Raw genomic sequence first — 25,938 nt, 5'->3', positions numbered from 1 at the left:
TCAAAATTTCTAACTGGAAATTACTGTAGGTACAAACAAACGCTTTTACAATTACAACATTGGTGTCATAATCTTATTACATTTCTGTGAGTGATTGTTATTATTTCAATGTTATAGCTACTATAACAAGGAAGTATTTTATTACAGTCAAAATGTCTGATGTAAATCTAGATACGACCAGAGCTGGGTGAAGACCTAACGTTTCCATATTGATGTCTGTGTGTCTGTATGTACGTTCAGAGAATATTTCGTCAACGACAAATCACGTAAAATATTCCATATATACACGGGGCCTTGCACAACTTTCTATGTGGTTCAATATTCGTGAAGCGCCTGAAATTTAACATGCAATACCTTGAAAATGGTACAAGCTACGGGATAACTCACTACTCCAATGAATTTCCGAGAAAATTATACATGAATTTGATGTTTCACTTGCACCTATTCGCATTAAAAATAAAAAAAAACGAAAGTTTAATCCAATAAAGAGGATCCAAGATGGCGGCCGGGAAGCGTAACATGTGTCACAGAAGCATTACATGATACAATTTGTTTTGCATATGCCCATATTCATGTCCACGTCCCAGTTATATCTAAAGAAACTAAAAGCAATTTTGTGTCCAAGCGTTATAGTAGTTTATGATTGAATTCCAGATACATGAAATGCTCATAAATATACAAATTATCAGTATGAGTCGCTAAAATTAGTATAATACACTTTGGGCCGAGGAGAACTTTGCATTTGAATCAATTTTACTCGAATCCCGAGGGGATACTTCCCGAAAGTAGCTTGTTTTTAGTCACAAATTGTTCACCTGTTGTTATTTGCAAATTATGATGTGTTCCGGGGTTTTTGGTAGACAATGCTAAAGAACGTACTTGAATTTGCACAGATGTACAGCTACACGATTTTACTTACTAAGCAGTTATATAAGGAGTAAGAATAATGCGCTATAATACAAGATGCACTTTTCGTGTACATTCAAAAAAAATCCCATATATTATCCTCAAGAATGTGTAATCAACAAGTACGATCCACTCTGCTTAGTGCATTGTAGACAGCATCTTCTGAACACCGATGAATTTGTCTGCGTCTTACTTTCAGGATCTCCATTTTTCTTCCTATTTCATTTGTTTCTATCAACTTACCTGAGGTGAGTATATCTAAGTGAAGAAACAACTTCAGACACTTTTTAATATTGATATTTGTAATTGTGATAATAGCAAAAGGACTTAGAACTTCGCTTCCGAGAGACAGTCGAATTTTACACTGTTTTTCCCTTTACGTTGGCATACTTTACCTTGATTTGAGACTTTCAACTTTCACCCTATTTTCCACCGAAAAATATCTGTAACTCAACAGGTAAATAATTATATATGATAATTAAATTTAATTTCATTATAATATGCCCCATGACGAACACTTTACCATTTTATGTCGTAAAGGTCAGATCCACCGGTATTGTAACAGAGCGGTACTTGAACGATTGATCGTAGACGTTCAAACTCTGATTAGTGATAATTTCACAGCCTTGTTTTATTACAAGTCTTAACTCCTTAGTCAGTGGAGAGGAGGGCGTGGATCATGGGTCAGAGTTGATGATGGGTTTTGGTGGGTGATGGGTCAGAGTGTGTTATGGTGGGTGGTGTGTCGTGGTCACGGTGGGTCAGTGAATCATGGGTTAGGTTTTCATTGACCCGCGCCATCTCTTGACCAAATGAGGAAATGTGTACCTCCAGCACGTGTACGTGCTGAACTCGTAACTACGCTTCAAAAGAAGTGGCTGAAAATCCTACTGTAAACGGTGTAGGACTTCTATCAATCCTTCAGAAGTCGTGTTGCTGTTGTACTGGCCCCTAAGTGCGCGCCGACACCTTATTAAATACAAATAATGGCTTTCTATCAGGAGTTTCAGTTTCAATGTCCACTACTGTTAGGTTATTGTTTAAATTTTTACAAGCCCAAAATATTTACTCACAAAATTTTTACAAGCCCAAATTAAACTTCAAAATCTGCCAGTCTATAATGAATGACTACACCGCTTGTTGTTTACAATTTACCTTTAATTGACTTACACCACTACACTTAATACAGAATCCTTTCTGTTTCCCCAAAACTAGTCCAATAACATAAGCCACACCTGGCTTTGCCATATACCTAAAATATCAGAAGCCACACTTGGCTCTTCAACCTAAGATATCACTAGCCACTCTTGGCTCATCAATCCCAAATATCAATACCAACATTTGACTCTAGCTTCTCTTAAACATACACATAACATCAGCCACTTTATGGCTTACATTCCTAAAACAACACATTTTCTTTAAAAAAAAAATGTGTCTTACGATGACGATCTTGTGATCATACATACTTTATTATATTGAGTAATTTTGTACGAAAATTTAGTATGCGAGTGACGAGTTCTTTCGCGAAAATCAACTTCGATTACTCAGATCTTTTGCCTATCATCTCCAATGCCTTCGGTTCTCAATCTAGCCTCATTGTTAAATTTTCAATGACTAGCTTTGAATAGTAAGGAACTTTCATATATAAAAAAGTTAAAATTTTTCAGTCAGTCGAACGAGACGAAAGGAACTGCTCAAGCGTAGGAGAATCAATTATTTTTCCGTCGAATTCTGACCTCTCAACCAATTTCAATCCAGATACGCAGAAAAATAAAGGACGAATTCCATGCTTGACATTACAAATGATTTTAAAACTAAAATTGGCGGAGACCCCAGAGGGTAATAACTCCGCGACATACAAAATGAGTCAATTACATCATTCTTTTTTGATTAACTATAAAAATTTAGCCTTAGGAACTGGAACCTAAAAAAAATGTAATCTGAATCTAAACAATCCACATAATACACAATTCTTTTTCTTCTTTTAAACATCTTTACACTTTTGCTATGTGCAGGTATTTATTACCTCACTTACACCCCAACATCTTCCCCGGGTCTCCGCAAACATTTAACTCCTAACATTTTTTCGGGTCTTCGTAAATAGCCCTTCTGTACTTTTCGTTCAACCGTTGTGATGGGCAAAATACTCACTGACATCGCTTTTCTGTTCTGAAGCACCTCGACATCCTAATGCTTCTGAGCACTAAGCTCCTTTTGAGCACACAGCTTCTCCTGAGCACCAAACTCACTTTAATCTGAGCGGACACAGCTCCTCCTGAGCCCAACTGAGCACACAGCTCCTAATAAACACAGCTCCTCTTGAGCTTTCACTGAGCATAGAGCTCCTCTAGAAGCTTGTCCTGAGTTTCCACTGAGCTCACAGCTCACTTTAATATAAGCACAAAACTCCAACTGAGCACAAAACTCCTCTAAAAGCTCTCCCTGAGCTGACAGCTCACTTTAATATGAGCACAAAGCTCGAAACGAGCACACAGCTCCGACCTCTCAATAGGACGTACGATTCTTCAGACACAACCTTTGGCTATATTCAGTGGAACTAAACTTTACTTATGCACCTATCCTCGCATGATCTTATCTGGGAATCGTCGATCTTTTCCAAGACTTAGCCATTGTTACACCTGTAAAACTTGTTTATGGTGAGTGCTGCTTTATACACTTTAGCCGTAACGTTTACTTATAACGTTAGGCTTACAAGTTTAGCATAACGACATATAAATTTTTCCACATATATAACATCCCATTAATGTATTGTATGTATACTTTCATACAATCTATAATTCCATGTAAAAGATGATATAAACAAAACCAAATTTATAAAATATAGAACCATAAACAAATAATTAATACATCATAGGAAAAAAATGTAATCTGAATCTAAACAATCCACATAATACACTATTCTTTTTTCTTTTAAACATCTTTACACTTTTGGTATGTGCAGGTATTTTTTACGGCACTTACATCCCAACAACTACCTGTAGCTGAGATACCCGTTATTCGCATGGAGAAAGTGGTATGCGGATAATGTTTGAATCACAGTCCTGCGTTTAGATATGCATTCCAATTAAAATGTAATCACAAAAATCCATAAAACATTGTTTTATGATAAATTTATAACTCCTCTGTTTTCGCATAATGCAATGAATAAAAGTGGTACGATAAAATCCTAGCTTGAAGTAGTTGCTCTTTCAAAATTCATTTCAAACGTTACGTTCATTTTCCTGTGGGAAGAAAGCACAGAACGTCGATTTCGATGTGACGAAAAAATATAGGTAATTTCTCCCTCTCCTCTTAAAATGGAAAATTTTAAAACTGCTTATTTTTTTTTCTGATTAGGAGTTTTCATCTGAGTTTCTCTATCCTAACTAGACGGACTCGTTTAGATACTGTATTTTTTTACTTAAATTTTCAGCCCCATATATTCCCTTAGGATATCACTTTCCGTCCAAGAAACATGATAAATACAGTACATAGTCAGGATTGAAAAAATCACTTTAAAAACATTTTTGGTGATCTTTTTATTTAAATCGATTTTTAAGTCACTGGTACTTGATTTTTTTAAAGAAAAAAGAACAGTAAAATTAAAATGTTGAAATTTGTTATTCTCGTTTTGATAAGTTACAAGTGTAACTCGTTTTTTTTAGTTAGACTAAAAAGCAAAATATGAAGTTTCCTGATATTTATGCCGTGATTTCTAAAAGGTGTTTCTCATACGTTACAATTAGTGAGGAACAGTACATCTTTGTTCTCCCAACTTGTAAGAGTGGGTGTTCACCTTTATCTCGGGAGTTCAAATCTCAATGATTGGACGAAATAAAGACAACTTGCTTTTTATCCGAATTCCAACTGCAAGCGGCAAAGGATTTATTTCAAAAGGCAAGGTAATGGGCTAAAAATGCGACGTCTTGTGGTCTGGCTGAAGAAACATTTAGAAGTGTGCAAAGCAGAAGACCCAGCAGAAGATTCTGGAGCTAAAGAGGGTAGTAAGAATAGACGTTGTTTTGACTTTATCCCCATTTCCCCTACCTCAGAGCCCATGGTCTCTGGCACAGGGTCAATGACATATGGGTACCTAGGACCATCCCCTTAAATTTTGGAAATTGCTAAAAGAAAAAAAATGGTAGCGTGAGACCAGGGTATGTACCTCTGTAAGTTTGAGTAGTCCATCTCGTTCCCTTTTAGGGGTAAAAAATTGCCAAAAATCAAATTTCGAAGCTTTTTGACCTAATTTATCCCCTTCGTTTGATTAGGGCTTATTACCCTATATGGTTATATCAGTATGTACAGGGATTCATTCCCTTTCATAAGATACGAGTACCTTGGATTACTCCTTAAGTTTCGGGAAGAGTACCTAGGACAACTCCCATTAAATTTCTAAATTGCCAATTTCATAAAATTGGAATGGTAGTATAGGACGATGGTATGTACCTTAAGTTTTGGGGTCCATCTCGTTCCCTTTCATGGGAAAAATGCCAAAAATGAAAATTTCGGAGGACTTTGAGCTAATTTATCCTCTTTGATGAGGTCCTATTACCTCACATGATTATGTGGGTGTGTACACAGGTCTATTACCTTTCACAAGTCATGGATACATTGGTGCACCAATCTTAAAATTTGGGAGGGTTAATGTCAAAGTTTCTTCCGAGCTTGGATGAATAGATAATTTGGTATCGATTGATCCAGTATACATTTAGTTTTCCCTATTTTTCCCTTTTAGTGTTAAGTTTGGCTGCATATGATATTCGAATGTTTTTTTTAATTAAAAAAAATAACTTGCCTTAGACCTGCCGATTTTGTCTTCCAGTAACAGAGCTATTCTGATTAAATAATTTGGTTATTTAAACTGAAAGTATATTAATATTGTAATTTGATGAGAAATAATTCGTATGTTTCGTGCGAGGGTATCTTTCTCGTAGAGTTAAAATACTATTATAACGTATTCTGAAGACAGAAGCTTATAATCAGGATTAATATTGAATTTGAATAATATTTGAAATAGCGTTGGAATATTATTTGGATTTGAGGATTATTCTGAATTTCTAACAAGAAGTTTACAGAAAGTAATATAAGCAGTATGCGTCCAATGAGTTGCATGTAATTAATGATATTTGAATTGAATAGATTTTGAACGACGAAATAGGCTATGCTGAATTAATTAATTGGATTTGCTAAAAATTTTCTTGGAAATTAATTTATTGTCATTTGAATAATATTGAGAAGATAACTATAATCTGGCTAGTCGCAGACCTTATCCATATACCGGTTATTATATATATATAATTCTTTTTTTATTTACTTCTAGTTGTATTATTTGCTGTGTATGTACGTTGTTCAAACGTTTCAGCGCATATACACACTTGTTAACTTGTTGAATAAATATTGTTACTGACATATTAAAAATTTGGTGTTTAATTCAATATTTTTGAATTGTTTATTTAATTTGTATGTATATTGGATCATTCAACCAACTTCCTAGTTGAATTGTACCGTAGTGAATGTGTCCCGCAGAGACTGCTCCTTCAGTCCGGAACTAACCGAGTCCAAGCTGATAGTTTATTATTATTATTATTATTATTATTATTATTATTATTATTATTATTATTATTATTATTATTATTATTATTATTATTATTATTATTATTATTTAACTCTTGGCTTGGTTTCGGTGTGGGTATGGGGAAGTGGTCGTTACAGTACACAGGTCTATTACCTTTCAGAAGTCATGGATACATTGGTGCACCAACTTTAAAATTTGGGAGGGTTAATTAAGAATATCCCATAATTTGGGAATTGTCAAAGAACAAGAATTGGTAAATAATCTCTAGGACATTAATATATACCATTGTAAATTTGGGTGGTCTATCTTCACTTTTCAGGCCATAAAAATTCAAAATTTGGAGATTTTTAAACATAATTTATCCCCTTTGATGAGGGCATTATTTCATTATATGATTATATATATGTGTACAGGTGTCCATCTAATTTCATAAAACATGGGTACATTCTCCTGTCCCCCTTAAATTTCGGAAGGGTACTTTGGGCCACCTCATAAATCTGGGAATTGTCAAAAAGCAAAATTTGGTAAAGGTATTGTAGGTCTCATTTAAATTTGGGAGGTCCAGCTTATTTATTTATTTATTTATTTATTTATGACTTCTTTTACGTGGCGAAGTTAAGGCTCTGCAGCCTTCTCCGAGCACTTAACCACGTGCATACATTATGTATTTTTTTTTTAAAAAAAGCACCAATATATAGAAAATATTAACAATTACAATAAGAAAAGTACTGAACCACATAAAAAAGAATATACTACTTAAACTAAAAAAATGGTTAAACACTTCAAAAACAAAAATTGAAAATAATATACAATAGAGGAAACAAATATAACATGAAGAAAACCTAAATTGCATATTGCCTATAGCGGTAAAAGAAGTATGAATATATAAGCTGTACAAATTAGCATAGGTTACCTATTGGTTGTGTGTTCATATGTGGGTTATTAATAGTCTGGTAAAACGAAGATGCCTCATGTGCTACCAGTATCCTTATCTTTACTTAAGAGAAGGGAATTTATTTGATTCTGTGGATGAATAATTTTGAAATATTAATATGGTCACGTGGTCGGTTATTGACCTATTTTTTCTTTGATCGGGCTTTGTTATCTTATATGGTTAAATGGGTGAGTATAGAGGTCCTGGACATGGGTACATTGATACTTCCCTCTTAAACTTTTGGGAGGGTTACCTTACATTTGGGAAATGTCCAAATAAAATTTAATAAATGTTTTCTAAGACTTCTGTAATCTGCATTATTCCCGATTATCGCTCCTATGGGTAAAAAAATACCAAAATATATACGTAAGCAATACGTCGTAAAACGTGATAGGTCATTGACATACTTTAACTTCTTAGATGAAGTTTTATCACGTTATATTGTTGTACGATTGGATACAATGGTCTATTCTCTTTTATAGGACATAGGAACATTGATTCTCCCTTCTCAAAATTTCGGGGGATACATAGGAACAACCCTTAAGTTTAGGAATTGTCAAAAAATAAAATATTCATCCACAGAATGAAATAAGGTAATATTGAGGGGGTGAGCCAAAATTCTCCTGCTAAAATATAGAAAGGGTGGTCCGAGGTACCCCTGGGTCATTGACTCTGGGCCAGAGACCCTGGGGCATGAGGCAGGGGCCATAGAGGCAAAATCGTGCGAATGTCTGTACCTACTACTACTAGTGTGATTCAGGTAGGTAACTTTTTATATGTATTGCTATTAGATAGAAGTTTTACAGAGACATACATTTCTAATGATTTTAAAGGTTCTGTAGCAAGGACAGAGCTTGCCCCCCACACCTTAATACAAAACGCTATTATTAATACAAAAATACACAATTTAGATTGCAAGAGAATTTTGAATGTCTTGTGACTCCCTAGCATATATATGCCCCCCAAACTGCTATGGCTGGTTTTGGCATGAGTTTGGCGTCCTAGGATGGCCGCCGTCATAAAATTTCCGTTGTTTTCGCTAACATATCTGGACTTTTTTATTTAGGAAATCGTAATATTATAGTTGCGAGCCCGCAAGTTACAGGTTTATTTCGTAAACGTTTAGGCTGATTAATAGCTTGTGTTTAACATACTTGATCCGTAATTCAAAGGCCTTGGTAATGAGCGAGAATCATTCAAATTTGAATAGCAGTAACAGGAACCATGTTGCAAATTTCGAATCAAATTGTGAAAACTTTTCCACCTGATATGATCACAAACAACAGGCAGCATCACTTTAAACGTGAACAAAGAAATTATAGGAAGTACTCCCTTACGATCTGTTTATTTTCAATGCAGAATCTATGTACCGAGTTTCATCGTCATAACTTGACGTGGTTGTGAGATTTTCAATTCTTCGCACCTCCGCTTCTCCTGAGGGTACACCTTTTAACCCAGTTCGAGATAGTGATTTAACTATATCCAAATACAGGGTGCCGCTGAGCCTACTGATGCATTTCAAGCTTGAATATTGCGCTGGTGTAATAATGTATACTAGGTGGCGGAATGGGAAACGAAAAAGGAAAGAAGGTACGTTATATGGTCAGTCACAATGGAGCACTGGACCACAGAACATCGCGCTACCTCAGTCTGTACCATACTGGCGCGGATCCGTTTGAAACGTTTCAAAGTTGAATGTTGTGCAGGTGCGTTTGCTTGGAGTGGGTTACGGGTGCGAGATTGGAAAAGGATATGATCTATTTTATAGAAATGCCATAATAGTTATCATGGACATCGTTGGAGCGTTGTACAAAGTTTTTGCTGTGTTTGTACTTATTACGAAAGGAAGTCAGTCATTAAGGTGCAGCGATTGTTAAGATATTTCATTCTTATCTTCCATTACGTTAGAGGTCCATTGTGACGGTTGCATTGTTCTTATGAAATGACATCCTATCCACTTTCCATCCGCAACCCGCTCCAAGCTATGGCGTACTACTACATTTAGTACAGAAACATACACACAACACCAGCCACTTTATGTCTTATATTCCCAAAAACACATTATTTTTAAGAATGTGTCTTACGATACGATCTTGTGATCATACATACTTTACTACATTTTGTACGAGAATTTACATTACAAATGCTTTAACACTAAAATTGGCGGAAAACAGAGAGAGTATTAACTCCGTGACATACACAATAAGTCAATTATATCATTAGTTTTTGATTAACTATAAAGATTTAGCCTTAGGAGCTAGACCATGAAAAAAGATCCTAGGTCTTCCTTCAAGTACTACATTCTTAATTCTGCCAGCAAGAACCTTAACGAGACCCTGCTGTTATCCAGAATCAGCTCCTACAATCGGGCTGTGTTGAAGCCTTGGACATAGTCTTCGTATCGGTTGAGGCATTCGTAGGATGAGTTTGAGGATTCCCTCCTGGTAAAAGTGCTGTGCTTGCGTGTTCAGCCATGTTGTCATGAACTGTATCACATTATCAGCCACTTTACGCATACGCATATTATCAGCCACTTTATGGTTTACATTCCTAAAACAACACATTTTCTTTAAAAAAAATGTGTCTTACGATGACGATCTTGTGATCATACATACTTTATTATATTGAGTAATTTTGTACGAGAATTTACTATGCGAGTGACGAGTTGTTTCGCGAAAATCAACTTCGATTATTCAGATCTTTTCCTATCATCTCCAATGCCTTCGGTTCTCAATCTAACCTCATTGTTAAAAGTTCAATGACTAGCTTTGAATTGTAAAGAACATTCATATATAAAAAAGTTAAAATTTTACAGTCGGTCGAACGAGACGAAAGGAACTGCTCAAGCGTAGATGTATCAATTCTTTATCCGCCGAGTCCTGACCTCTCAACCAATTTCAATGCAGATGCGCAGAAAGATAAAGAACGGACTCCATGCTTTACGTTATAAAAGCATTTAACACTGAAATTGGCGGAGAACCCAGAGGGTCATAACTCAGCGATACACAATGAGTCAATCACATCATTCTGTTTTGACTAACTATAAAAATTTAGCCTTAGGAACTGAAACATGAAAAAAGGTCCTAGATCCTCTTTCAAGTACGACATCCTCAATTCTGTCAGCAGATACCGTAACGTGACCCTGCTGTTATCCAGAATCAGCTCCTACAATCGGGCTTTGTTGAAGCATTAGACATAGTCTCCGTATCGGTTAGGCATTCGTAGGATGATAGGTTTTTGTAGGTGTTGGGTCAGAGTGTTTCAGGGTGGGTGGTGTGTCGTGCTCACGGTGGGTCAGTGAGTCATGGGTTAGGTTTTCATTGACCCGCGCAATCTCTTGATCGAATGAGGAAATGTGCCTTTCCAACACATGTACGTCCTGAACTCGTACCTACGCTACACAAGATGTGCCTGAAAATTATACTGCAAACGGTGCAGGACTTCTATCAATCCTTGAGAAGCCGTGTTGCTGCTGAACTGGCGCCTAAGTGCGCGCCGACACCTTATTAAAAAAAATAATGGCTTTCTGTCAGGTCTTTCACTTTCAATGTCCACTACTATTAGGTTATTGTTTAAATTTTTACAAGTCCAAAATATTTAGTTAAAAATTTTTTACAAACCCAAATTAAACTTCAAAATCTACCAGAGTCTATGAATGAATGACTATACTTCTTGTAATCTATAGTCTACCATTAATTGACCTATACCACTACATTTAATACATAAATCTTTCTGTATCTAGAAAAAAAAGTCCAATAACATGAGCCACACCTGGCTTTACCATATACCTATAATATCAGAAGCCACACTTGGCTCTTCTACCTAAGATATCACTAGCCACTCTTGTCTCATCAATCCTCAATATCAACACCAACCTTTCGCTCTAGCTTCTCTTAAACATACGCATATTATCAGCCACTTTATGGCTTACATTCCTAAAACAACAGATTTCTTTTTAAAAAAAACTGTCTTGCGATGACAATCTTGTGATCATACATACTTTATTATATTGAGTAATTTTGTACCAGAATTTACTATGCGAGTGACGAGTTGTTTCGCGAAAATCAACTTCGATTATTCAGATCTGTTGCCTATCATCTCCAATGCCTTCGGTTCTCAATCTAACCTCATTGTTGAAAATTCAATGACTAGCTTTGAATTGTAAGGAACATTCATATATAAAAAAGTGAAAAATTTTACAGTCAGTCGAACGAAACGAAATTAACTGCTCAAGCGTAGAAGAATCAATTCTTTATCCGCCGAATCCTGACCTCTCAACCAATTTCTATCCAGATACGCAGAAAAATAAAGAACGGACTCCTTGCTTTACGTTATAAATGCTTTTAACACTGAAATTGGCGGCGAACCCAGAGGGTCATAACTCAGCGATACGCAATGAGTCAATTACATCATTCTGTTTTGAATAACTATAAAAATTTAGCCTTAGAAACTGAAACATGAAAAAAGATCCTAGATCCTCTTTCAAGTACGACATTCTCAATTCTGTCAGCAGATACCGTAACGTGACGCTGCTGTTATCCAGAATCAGCTCTTACAATCGGGCTATGTTGAAGCCTTAGACATAGTCTTCGTATCGGTTGAGGCATTCGTAGCATTGTAATATGATTTTGCAGATTCCCTCGTGGCAAAAGTCGTGTCCTTGCGTGTTCAGCCATGTTGTCACGAACTGTATCACATTCACGTCTGAAGTGAAACCTGTAACTTATTTCATACAACAAAATACAGAGAATCGATATACGTACATTAGGATGCTTTTAGACATAGCGTCCGTATCAGTTAGGCATTCGTAGGACGATGGGTTTTGGTGGTATTGGGTCAGAGTGTGTCATGCTGGGTAATGTGTCGAGGTCACGGTGGGTCAGTGGGTCATGGGTTAGGTTATTGACCCGCGCCATCTCTTGATCGAATGAGGAAATGTGTCCCTCCAGCACGTGTACGTGCTGAACTCGTAACTACGCTTCAAAAAAAGTGGTTGAAAATCCTACTGTAAACGGTGTAGGACTTCTATCAATCCTGCAGAGGTCGTGCTGCTGTACTGGCCCGTAAGTGCGCACCGATACCTTATTAAGCACAAGTAATGGCATTATATAAGTTGTTTCAGTTTCAATGTCCACTACAGTTAGGTTATTGTTTAAATTTTTACAAGCCCAAAATATTTATTTAAAAAACTTTTACAAGCCCAAATTAAACTTCAAAATCTACCAGAGTCTATCAATGAATGACTATACCGCTTGTTGTTTACAGTCTACTTTTAATTGACTTATACTACTACATTTAGTACAGAAACATACACATAACACCAGCCACTTTATATGTTATATTCCCAAAACCACATTATTTTTAAAAATGTGTCTTACGATACGACTTTACTACATTGAGTAACATTGTACGAGAATTTACATTACAAATGCTTTAACACTAAAATTGGCGGAAAACGGAGAGAGTATTAACTCCGTGACATACACAATAAGTCAATTACATCATTATTTTTTGATTAATTATAAAGATTTAGCCTTAGGAGCTAGACCATGAAAAAGATCCTAGGTCTTCCTTCAAGTACTACATTCTTAATTCTGCCAGCAAGAACCTTAACGAGACCCTGCTGTTATCCAGAATCAGCTCTTACAATCGGGCTGTTTTGAAGCCTTAGACATAGTCTTCGTATCGGTTGAGGCATTCGTAGGATGAGTTTGAGGACTCCCTCCTGGTAAAAGTGCTGTGCTTGCGTGTTCAGCCATGTTTTCACGAACTGTATCACATTCTCGACTGGAGTGAAATCTGTAAATTACTTCATACAACAAAATACAGAGAATCGATATAAATACATTAGGTTACATTTAGACATATTCTCCGTTTCGGTTAGGCATTCGTAAGATGAGTTTGCAGAATCCCTCCTGGTAACAGTCGTGTCCTTGCGTGTTCAGCCATGTTGTCACGAAATGTATCACATTCTCGACTGGAGTGAAACCTGTAACTATGAATTCATGCAACAAAATAAAGAAAACAGATATGCATGCGTTAGGTTACTTATAGACATAGTCTCCGTATCGGTTAGGCTATCGTAGGATGATAGGTTTTGGTGGGTGTTGGGTCAGAGTGTCTCATGTTGGGTGGTGTGTCGTGCTCACGGTGGGTCATAGGTTTTCATTGACCCGCGCCGTCTCTTGATAGAATGAGGAAACGTGCCTCTCCAACACGTGTACGTCCTGAACTCGTTCCTACGCTACAAAGGATGTTGCTGAAAATTATAATGCACACGGTGCAGGACTTCTATAAATCCTTCAGAAGTCGTGTTGCAGCTGAACTGGCGCCTAAGTGCGCGCCGACACCTTATTAAATACAAATAATGGCTTTCTGTCAGGTGTTTCAGTTTCAATATCCACTACTGTTTGGTTATTTTTTAAATTTTTACAAGCCCAAAATATTTACTTACAAAATTTTTACAAGCCCAAATTAAACTTCAAAATCTACCAGAACATATCAATGAATGATTATACCGCTTGTTGTTTATAGTCTACCATTAATTGACCTATAACACTACATTTGATACAAAAATCTTTCTGTATCCAATAAACAAGTCCAATAACATAAGCCACACCTGGCTTTACCATATACCTAAAATATCAGAAGCCACACTTGGCTCTTCAACGTAAGATATCACTAGCTACTCTTGTCTCATCAATCCCCAATATCAACACCAACATTTGGCTCTAGCTTCTCTTAAACATACGCATATTATCAGCCACTTTATGGCTTACATTACTAAAACAACACATTTTCTTAAAAAAAATGTGTCTTATGATGACGATCTTGTGATCATAAATGCGTTATTATATTGAGTAATTTCGTACGATAATTAACTATGCAAGTGAGGAGTTGTTTCGCGAAAATCAACTTCGATTATTCAGATCTGTTGCCTATCATCTCCAATGCCTTCGGTTCCCAATCTAACCTCATTGTTAAAAGTTCAATGACTAGCTTTGAATTGTAAGGAACATTCATATATAAAAAGTGTAAATTTTACAGTCAGTCGAACGAGACGAAAGGAACTGTTCAAGCGTAGGAGAGCAGTCGAGGTCACGGGGAGTCAGCGGGTGATGGGTTAGGTTTTTGACCCGCGCCATCTCTTGATCGAATGAGGAAATGTGTCCCTCTAGCACGTGTACGTGTTGAACTCGTAACTACGCTTCAAAAGAAGTGGCTGAAAATCATACTGTAAACGGTGTAGGACTTCTATCAATCCTTGAGAAGTCGTGCAGCTGTACAGGATCGTAAGTGCGCACCGACACCTTATTAAGCGCAAGTAATGGCATTCTACAAGATGTTTCAATTTCAATATCCACTACTTTAGGTTATTGTTTAAATTTTTGCAAGCCCAAAATATTTACTTAAAAAATTTTTACAAGCCCAAATTAAACTTCAAAATCTACAAGAGACTATCAATGAATGACTACCGCTTGCTGTTTGCAGTCTACCTTTAATTGAATTATACTACTACGTTTAATACAGAAACATAAACATAACACCAGCCAACTTATAGCTTACATTCCTAAAACAACACATTTTTTTAAAATGTGTCTTACGATAAATATCTTGTGATCATACATACTTTACTACATTGAGTAACATTGTACGAGAATTTACATACAAATGCTTTAACACTAAAATTGGCGGAAAACGAAGAGAGTATTAACTCCGTGACATACACAATGAGTCAATTACAACATTATCTTTTGATTAACTATAAAAATTTAGCCTTAGGAACTAGACCATGCAAAAAGATCCTAGATCCTCCTTCAAGTACGTCATTCTCAATTCTGCCAGCAGATACCGTAACGCGACCCTGCAACTATTCAGAATCAGCTCCTACAATCGGGCTTTGTTGAAGCCTTAGACATAGTCTTCGAAATAAGAGTGAAATGTGTATCTCTTATTTCATAAAACAAAATACAGAGAACAAATATACAAAAATTAAGTTACTTTTAGACATAGTGTCCGTATTGGGTTGGCATTCGTAGGATGAGTTTGCACATTCCCTCCTGGTAAAAGTCCTGTCCTTGCGTGTTCAACCATGTTGTCACAAGCTCTGGTACATTCTCGTCTGAAGTGAAACCTGTAACTATTAATTCATTCAACAAAATACAGAGAACAGATATGGATGCGTTAGGTTACTTATAGACGTAGTCTCCGTATCGGTTAGGCTATCGTAGGATGATAGGTTTTGGTGGGTGTTGGGTCAGAGTGTGTCATGGTGGGTGGTGTGTCGTGCTCACGGTGGTTCAGTGAGTCATGGGTAAGGTTATCATTGACCCTCGCCATCTCTTGATCGAATGAGGAAATGTGCCTCTCCAACACATGTACGCCCTGAACTCGTACATACGCTACAAAAGATGTGGCTGAAAATTATACTGCACACGGTGCAGGACTTCTATAAATCCTTCAGAAGTCGTGTTGCTGCTGAACTGGCGCCTAAGTGCTCGCCGACATCTTATTGAATACAAATAATGGCTTTCTGTCAGGCATTCTACAAGATGTTTCAGTTTCAATATCCACTACTGTTAGGTTATTGTTTAAATTTTTACAAGCCCAAAATATTTACTTACAAAATTTTTACAAGCTCAAGTTAAACTTCAAAATTTACCAGAGTCTATCAATGAATGATTATACCGCTTGTTGTTTACAGTCTACCATTAATTGGCCTATACCACTACATTTAATACAGAAATCTTTCTGTATCCACAAAACAAGTCCAATAACATAAGCCACACCTGCCTTTACCATATACCTAAAATATCAGAAGCCACACTTGACTCTTCAACCTAAGATATCACTAACCACTGTTGTCTCATCAATCCACAATATCAACACCAACATTTGGCTCAATTTCTCTTAAACATACGCATATTATCAGCCACTTTATGGCTTACATTCCTAAAACAACACATTTTCTTAAAAAAAAATATATGTCTTACGATGACGATCTTGTGATCATACATACTTTATTATAATGAGTAATTTTGTTCGAGAATTTACTATGCGAGTGACGAGTTCTTTCGCGAAAATCAACTTCGATTATTCAGATCTTTTGCCTATCATCTCCAATGCCTTCGGTTCTCATTCTAACCTCATTGTTAAAATTCAATGACTAGCTTTGAATTGTAAGGATCATTCATATATAAAAGGGTTAAAATTTTACAGTCAGTCGAAAAAGACGAAAGGAACTTCTCAAGCGTAGAAGAAGCAATTCTTTATTCGCAGAATCCTGACCTCTCAACGAATTTCAATCCAGATACGCAGAAAAATAGAGGACGGACACCATGCTTTACTTTATAAAAGCTTTTATCACTGAAATTTGCGGAGAACCCAGAGGGTCATAACTAAACGATACACAATGAGTCAATTACATCATTCTGTTTTGATTATTTATAAAAATTTAGCCTTAGGAACTGAAGCATGAAAAAAGGTCCTAGATCCTCTTTCAAGTACGACATTCTCAATTCTGTCAGCAGATACCGTAACGTGACCCTGCTGTTATCCAGAATCAGCTCCTACAATCGGGCTATGTTGAAGCCTTAGACATAGTCTTCGTATCGGTTTAGGCATTCGTAGCATTGTAATATGATTTTGCAGATTCCCTCGTGGTAAAAGTCCTGTCCTTGCGTGTTCAGCCATGTTGTCACGAACTGTATCACATTCACGTCTGAAGTGAAACCCGTAACAATTATTTCATACAACAAAATACAGAGAACAGACAAACATACATTAGGTTACTTTTAGACATAGTGTCCGTATCCGTTAAACACCCGTAATATGATTTTGCAGATTCCCTCGTGGTAAAAGTCCTGTCCTTGCGTGTTCAGCCATGTTGTCACGAACTGTATCACATTCACGTCTGAAGTGAAACCCGTAACAATTATTTCATACAACAAAATACAGAGAACAGACAAACATACATTAGGTTACTTTTAGACATAGTGTCCGTATCCGTTAAACACCCGTAATATGATTTTGCAGATTCCCTCGTGGTAAAAGTCCTGTCCTTGCGTGTTCAGCCATGTTGTCACGAACTGTATCACATTCACGTCTGAAGTGAAACCTGTAACAATTATTTCATACAACAAAATACAGAGAACAGATAAACATACATTAGGTTACTTTTAGACATAGTGTCCGTATCCGTTAGACAGTCGTAATATGATTTTGCAGATTCCCTCGTGGTAAAAGTCCTGTCCTTGCGTGTTCAGCCATGTTGTCATGAAGTGTATCACATTCTCCACTGGAGTGAAACGTGTAACTTATTTTATAAAAAAAATACAGAGAATCGATATACATACATTAGGTTGCTTATAGATATAGTCTCCGTATCAGTTAGGCATTCGTAGGACGATCTGATTTGGTGGGTATTGGGTCAGAGTGTGTCATGGTGGGTGGTGTGTCGAGGTCACGGTCATGGATTAGGTTATTGAACCACGCCATCTCTTGATGGAATGAGGAAATCTGTCCCTCCAGCACGCGTACGTGCTGAACTCGTAACTACGCTTCAAAAGAAGTGGCTGAAAATCCTACTGTAAACGGTGTAGGACTTCTATCAATTCTCCAGAAGTCGTGCTGCTGTACTGGCCCGTAAGTGCGCAGCGATACCTTATTAAGCAAAAGTAATGGCATTCTATAAGTTGTTTCAGTTTCAATGTCCACTACTGTTAGGTTATTTTTGAAATATTTACAAGCCAAAAATATTTACTTACAAAATTTTTACAAGGTCAAGTTAAACGTCAAAATCTACCAGAGTCTATCAATGAATGATTATACCGCTTGTTGTTTGCATTCTACCATTAATTGACATATAACAGTACATTTAATACAGAAATCTTTCTGTACCCACAAAACAAATCCAATAACATGAGCCACTCCTGGGCTTACGATATACCTAAAATATCAGAAGCCACACTTGGCTCTTCAACCTAAGATATCACTAGCCACTCTTGTCTCATCAATCCCTAATATCAACACCAACATTTGGCTCTAGCTTCTCTCAAGCATACGCATATTATCAGCCACTTTATGGTTTACATTCCTAAAACAACACATTTTCTTAAAAAAAAAAAATGTGTCTTACGATGACGATCTTGTGATCATACATACTTTATTATATTGAGTAATTTTGTACGAGAATTTACTATGCGAGTGACGAGTTCTTTCGCGAAAATCAAATGACTAGCTTTAATGTGATTAGTTACTTTAGCTAGTTAGGTGCTAGTAAAATAAAAAACATACATTGAGTGTTTAAATTGCTCTTGTCCCTTTAATACTTGTTTACACAAAAATATACTTAATTTAAAATATTAGAAATCACCACATATCACACGCTGCTCTTACGCATTCTTACTATAGCAACGAGAAATGTGATTAGTGATTTTAGCTAGTTAAGCGCGGGTAAAATATCTAATAGACATTGAGTATTTAAATTGTTGTTGTTCCTTTAATCCTTGTTCACACAAAAACATACTTAATTTGACATATTAAAAGTGAACACATAACACACGTTCCTCTCACTCATTCTTACGACAGCAATGAGAAGTGTGATTAATTACTTTAGCTAGTAAAGCCTAGTAAAATAAGAAAAAGACATTGATTATATAATGGTTGTCCCTTTAATCCTTGTTTACACAAAAATATATTTAATTTGAGGTATTAAATATGGACTCATATCACACGCTCTTAACACGCATTCTTAAGACACCATTGAGAAATGCGATTAGTTAGTTCAACTAGTTAAGCGCTAGTAAAATAGGTAATAGACATTGAGTATTAAATTTTTTTGTCCCTTTAATCCTTGTTTACACAAAAATATACTTAATTTCAGATATGGAAAATAAACACATATCACACGTTCTTCTCACTCTTTCTTACGACAGCAATGAGAAATGTGATTAATTACTTTAAGTAGTTAGGCTCTAGTGAAATAGGTAAGAGACATCGAGTTTTTAAATTTTTCTTGTCCCTTTTGTCTTTATTTACACAAAAATTTACTTAATTTCAGATATTAAAACTAAACACATATCACACGTTCTTCTTACTCATTCTTACGACTGCAATGAGAAATGTGATTAGTTACTTTAGCTAGTTAAGCGGTAGTAAAATAGGAAACAGACTTTGGCTATTTAAATTGTTGTCCCTTTAATCCTTGCTTACAGAAAAATATATTTAATTTGAAATATTATAAATAAACACATATCACACGTTCTTCTTTCGCATTCTTAAGACAGCAATGAGAAATGCTATTAGTTACTTTAGCTAGGTAAGCGCGAGTAAAATATCTAATAGACATTGAGGATTTAAATTGTTGTTGTTCTTTAATCCTTGTTTACAAAAATATACTTAATTTCAGATATTAAAAATATACAAATATCACACCTTCCTCTCACTCATTCTTACGACAGCAATGAGAAATGTGATTAGTTACTTCAAGTAGTTAAGCGCTAGTAAAATAGGAAACACACATTAATTATTTAAATTGTTCCTGTCCCTTTAATGCATGTTTACACAAAAAAATACTTAATTTCAAATATTAGAAAAAACACATATCACATGTCATTCTCTCGCATTCTTACGACAGCAACGAAAAATGTGATTAGTTACTTTAGCTAGTTAATCGCTAGTAAAATAGGTAACAGTCATTGAGTATTTAAATTGTTGCTGCTCTTTTAATCCTTGTTTACACAAATGTATACTTAATTTCAGATATTAAAAATAAACACATATCACACGCTGCTTTTATGAATTCTTACGAGAGCGATGAGAAATGTGATTAGTTACTTTAGCTAGTTAGGCGCTAGTAAAATTGGAAACATACATTGAGTTTTTATATTGCTCTTGTCCCTTTAATACTTGTTTACAAAAAATATACTTAATTTAAAATATTAGATACAAACACATTTCACACGTCACTCTCACGCATTCTTACAACAGCAACGAGAAAGGTGATTGGTTACTTCAGCTAGTTAAGCACTAGTTAAATAGGAAACATATATTGAGTATTTAAATTGTTTTCCTTTAAATCCTTGTATTTTGAGATATTAAATAAAACACATATCACACGCTGCTCTTACGCATTCTTACCACAGCAATGAGAAATGTGATTAGTTTCTTTAGCTAGTTAAACGCTAGCAAAATATCTAATAGACATTGAGTATTTAAATTGTTGTTGTCACTTTAATCCTTGTTTACGAAAAATATACTTAATTTGAGATATTAAAAGTGAACACATATCACACGTTCTTTTTACTCATTCTTGCGACAGCAATGAGAAATATGATTAGTTACTTTAGCTAGAAAAGCGCTAGTAAAATAGGAAACAGACATTGATTGTTTAAATGGTTGTCCCTTTAATCCTTGTTTACACAAAAATATATTATTTTGAGGTATTAAATATGGACTCATATCACACGCTCCTAACACGCATTCTTAAGACAGCAATGAGAAATACGTTTTGTTACTTTAGCTAGTTAAGTGCTTGTAAAATAGGTAACTGACATTGAGTATTTAAATTGTTGCTGCCCTTTTAATCATTGTTTACTCAGCAATTTACTTAATTTCAGATGTTAAAAATAAACACGTATTACACGCTCCTCTCACGCATTCCTAGGACAGGAATGAGAAATGTGATTTGTTACTTTAGCTAGTTAAGCGCTAGTAAAATAGGTAACACACATTGTGTATTTAAATTGTGGTTGTTCCTTTAATCCTTGTTTACAAAAAAATATACTTAATTTCAGATATTAAAAACATACTCATATCACACGTTCCTCTTGAGCATTCTTACGACACCAATGCGAAATGCGATTAGTTACTTCAGCTAGTTAAGCGCTAGTAAAATAGGTAAGAGACATTGAGTATTATTTTTTTTTGTCCCTTTAATCCTTGTCTACACAAAAATATACTTAATTTCAGATATTGAAAATAAACACATATAACACGTTCTTTTTCTCATTCTTACGACAGCAATGAGAAATGTGATTAGTTACTTTAGCTAGTTAAGCGCTAGTGAAATAGGTAACAGTCATAGAGTATTTAAATTGTTGCTGCTCTTTTAATCCTTGTTTACACTAATGTATATTTAATTTCAGATTTTAAAAATAAACACATATCACGCGCTCCTCTCTGGCGATTTAACGACAGCAATGAGAAATGTGATTAGTTACTTTAACTAGTTAAGGGCTTGTAAAATAGGTAACAGACATTGTGTATTTAAATTTTGATTTTACCTTTAATATTTGTTTACAGAAAAATATACTTAATTTCAGATATTAAAAATAAACATATATCACACGCTCCTCTCAACGTTGTATATACGGTAAATATCTAAATGCTCACAAAACCCACGCATTGTTATCTTCATTCTGGAACACAAAAAGTAAAGATCGAAAGTTGAGCCGAAATCACAAACGGCTTTGGTGTCAATGCCATAAGCACTGAAATACAGATATTTATAATGTTGTCAAAAAACAAATGTTTATTTTCGAAGTATGGAAGAAATTAATATGTCCTTAGATTTGGCATGATTTCCATGTCATCTCGACAACTTGGTATGTACAGCGTTACACACGTATGCTCCCAAATATCTTGTGCGTATTGGTCTCCAGTATTGCATATGCGAGACTCAAGGTCATAACATTCTATCACACCTGTTGCTCTGTCAAACATAACATCTCTGTGAAATCCACCAATGAAATACAACTCTTCATCCACGATAACAATCCCTTCATGATACCTCGGCGTTGGGACATGGGTCACCACTTCCCATTGGTTATTGATGACGTCATATGCATCTATTGTATCCACGTATACTCGATTTCCCGTTGTTTCATCTTCAAACCAACCTCCACACACATACAGTTTATCTTTGTACGCAACCATACTATGGTCTGCTCGAGGTGTTAGCATTGTAGCTTTCGACTCCCACGTATCCGTCACAGTATTGTAACAAAAGACAGAATTCAAAACAAAATCTTGGTCTAAACCTTGCGGAGTGTATAAAAAGTGATGCTACGTGGTTCCTGCATGTTGCGTTCGATAACCCGGAAGAGGAGCGACTGATTGCCAGCAATCAGTTTCTGGATTGTATTTCTCACACGGACACTCCTGTTCCGTTAGATCTACATTCTCTTCCGCAAATTCACTAGCGCCACCTATGGGGTACAATTCTAAGAAAAGCGACACCTTTCACGCTGCATCGGCGCCATTGTGGTCCACTTATATCGCGGGCTGTAGCGAAATCCAAACGGATGAATATTCTCTTGCAGTGATTAGTTGAAACTCCCACCTACAACGTAAAGTTCATTATGTAAAACAGTGGTACCAAAATTACTCTGTTCCACATGTGGTATACTTGTCAAGTATCTCCACTTTCCCACACTGGGAAGAAAATACGTTATCTCATTCGTGATGCCTCCAATTCCGAAACCCCCATCTTTGACAACGGCCAGCTCCATCCCTCGAGAAATAACCAACATTTCTGCAGTGCTTGTCGTATTCACTTTATAGGTTTCTGCCAACACTTGCCGATACAAGATAGGAAACTGCATCATAATACAATGCAACGTCTTCGATTCTAAAAACTGTTTGAGATTCTGCGGATTAATTTCATTGAAATGAATCTTTCGCAGTAGTTTCTGGGTATACAGTAGTCGCTGAACTATGTCATATTCAACCCACTTCACTACGATATGAAGCACTTTAGACTCGGGGCAATAAACGGGGAAATCACACTCTGAGTCGGAGAAAGTCTGTGAAAATCTTGACTCCTGGAGAATTCTTTTAAGTTACCACTCATGAAACTGTATACTCTCTTTCGGAGTTTGTGCAGAGAGTAGATTTCGGGCAATTTTGCTATATCTACACAATTCTCCAAATTCAAAAGAGCCTCCAGATAATTGGAACAAGCCTCGACCACAGCAACGACCTGTACATGGCTAGCTGATGATAGGACATCCTGGATATTGGCTAGATTCAAAGCAAGGCGCGACGTGTAAGCATAGTCTAGCAGGTAGTTGATCCCAGCCGCTGTCACACCATTCAAGCAGATCTCACTCTGACGACTCTCACGCATGGCATCAGTGAACATCGCTCGAAAGTAATCACTGCAGGACGCCGACACTACCCTATGGGCCAGAAACGCTTCTCCTTCTGCCACTAGAGTGACATCTAGCAGTAAGCCTTTGCTTCTCAAAGCATTCAAGCCACATAGAAGAGTTCATGTATGCGACGGAGACTCAAAATGAACTGTATTCAAAATTCAACCCTGGCCCCAATCTCCAACTCGTGTCATTGTCAGAGCCTTTCAAGTCTCAGTCATTCAGTTTCTCATCCGTTGAAGGACGCCCTTAGTAGTAAATATTTATTCTCAAATGCTGCTTTTCACATTCATCCGAGAAAATATTTACATTAGTACTTCTCTTCAACGTACGAACTTCCACAATAAATTCGTTCCGATTAATTATTTTCTTCTAGCTCTTACACATGAGTTCGAAAAGTATCTATAAAACTTCATGATGAATCTTCACTCACTGCAAATTTCTGTCACTGATTTTAAGGATTCCATAACACATCAATCACCTTTATGCACATACAAACATAATACGGAAAATAATTTATGTTAATTTTTAGTCAACTGCCCACAATGCACGAGACACTGTGATAATTCGGGCGTGAGAAAGTACAGATAAGAAACTGCAAAGCAACGTGACCGGCGTCACTCTGGTCACTTGAATACCTGTCCTCGTCTAGCCTGCTCTAATCTATTGCAATGTTTCATAAGCGATTAAAGAAAACACTTAATTAAGTTCCAAATAACTGCAGAATATATACAATGCATAATAGCAAGTCAGGGAGGAACACTGAAATAGTTCGTCACTAACTGAAATTTTCTCACCAAAAGCATTTTTTTAAAATATATATATGAAAAAACGATTAAAGATTTCCTTGTCCAGTTGTGTGGGAAAGAAGCAATTCGCATAGAAGAAAGAATTTGTATGTTTTTCAGAAAAACTTATAAATCGAAAAAATAATCACTGTCTTTACGAAATGTACAGGGCGTCCACAAAAAGTACTTCTATAACCTGGTAGCGGTTATATAATCAAACATGAGGCGATGTAAGAAAATTTAAAATTATTTCAATGAAAAATATCATTACTCTTTTCTTCCTTGTAATTCACTCGCTTCCTTTTTCCGTTCTATTAGAATGTAATGACAAAAAGGATAAATACGTGTGTTCGTTACACAGAGTTAGAAACAATGAAAATTTACACGTAGTGTTGTAGCTGCAAAGCTACTGCGAGGTATGATGAAAAAAAAAGTGAAGTAAAATAATAAGACAATTTCGTTGTGAACACATCTCTGATACCAATCTCTGAGCTCCGCAGATAAATGCACATTATAATAATTAGAAAAGAAACCATACATATGCATCATCAACTTCGTCAAACATACGATATCTTCTCATATTTTTACTTAAAACATGAAGTACCTATTACATTATACGTAGAATCAATAATAATTTCCATTACAACACTGTTAAACTATACCTTCCATAAATCAACACAGGGCAGGAACCATTTGAAGACATTTGACCCGCAAATACATTAAAAATTGATCATGATCCGGGTTAAATACAATGAAATATGAATTACAACGAATTACTATCGCACAGATTACATATTTGCGTGTTTATGATACTGGTTACTAGATAACACAAACAGATTCCCTACACACACAGTTTTTTTGTGCTCCACACAGTAATAAATATATTTATACCAAAAACACCATATTTAAACGTGTTTTCGAAACAATAACTCGCTGTTCTGCATATTTTCTTAGAAAAAGTATTTTCTTCGCATGTCATTCCGCATGTTTTGTAATGTTTGACAGAGTCAAATGATAGACCGGGTGTCTTTTTCCCCTTCAAGTTTTATTACAAAATATAATATAATAAATTCAAGTGTTTCTAATTCTATGTCTATTCCTCAATGACTAAGTGAAGGAATAATGAATGTTTTGCCGGGTACCGCTTCCACTCATGGCAGTTTCCAAAACACTGGCAGGTTGTAGTTTAGATTTGTGTTATTAGTTTAAGATGGATCCCTAGCCCAGTGGGACATAGGGTAAGGAAGAGGTGCTCCTAGTCCACAGCGACATAGGAAGGTAAAGGTTAGGCGTTCATTTGGTCGACTGATGCTGGTTACCTCCTTGGTACTCCTTTTATTTGTCCTCCTCAGGTCCTTCCGTGAGGTCGTCTGCTTTCGGTGTTCCTTGTATCGGTGTATCATCCTTGTTGGCCTGTTGTCTGCTAGGTTGTTTGTAATCATTAGCACGTGTTGGCCTGGCACGTGCGTCTGTTGTGATGTGGGGATCCTTGCAGAGATCTAAAATCTCTACTTTAGAAGATAAATATGAGTTTGAAAAATGTTCAGATTGGTGACACGTTTCTTTGAAGTTACCAAA

At 36.1% G+C, this 25,938-nt stretch overlaps 1 pseudogene; it reads right to left on the bottom strand.

Annotated features, from left to right (window-relative positions):
* Positions 1–22,642: 22,642 nt before the first annotated feature.
* LOC145674016 (kelch-like protein 26) lies at positions 22,643–23,691 on the bottom strand (annotated as a pseudogene).
* Between the last annotated feature and the right edge of the window lie 2,247 nt (positions 23,692–25,938).

Source organism: Thermobia domestica, chromosome 17 (assembly GCF_964235325.1).
Source record: "Thermobia domestica chromosome 17, izTheDome1.hap1.1, whole genome shotgun sequence".
Classification (NCBI taxonomy): Eukaryota; Metazoa; Arthropoda; class Insecta; order Zygentoma; family Lepismatidae; genus Thermobia; species Thermobia domestica.
The sequence above is the reverse complement of the archived record's forward strand: the minus strand, read 5'-3'. Positions and strand labels throughout refer to the sequence as shown.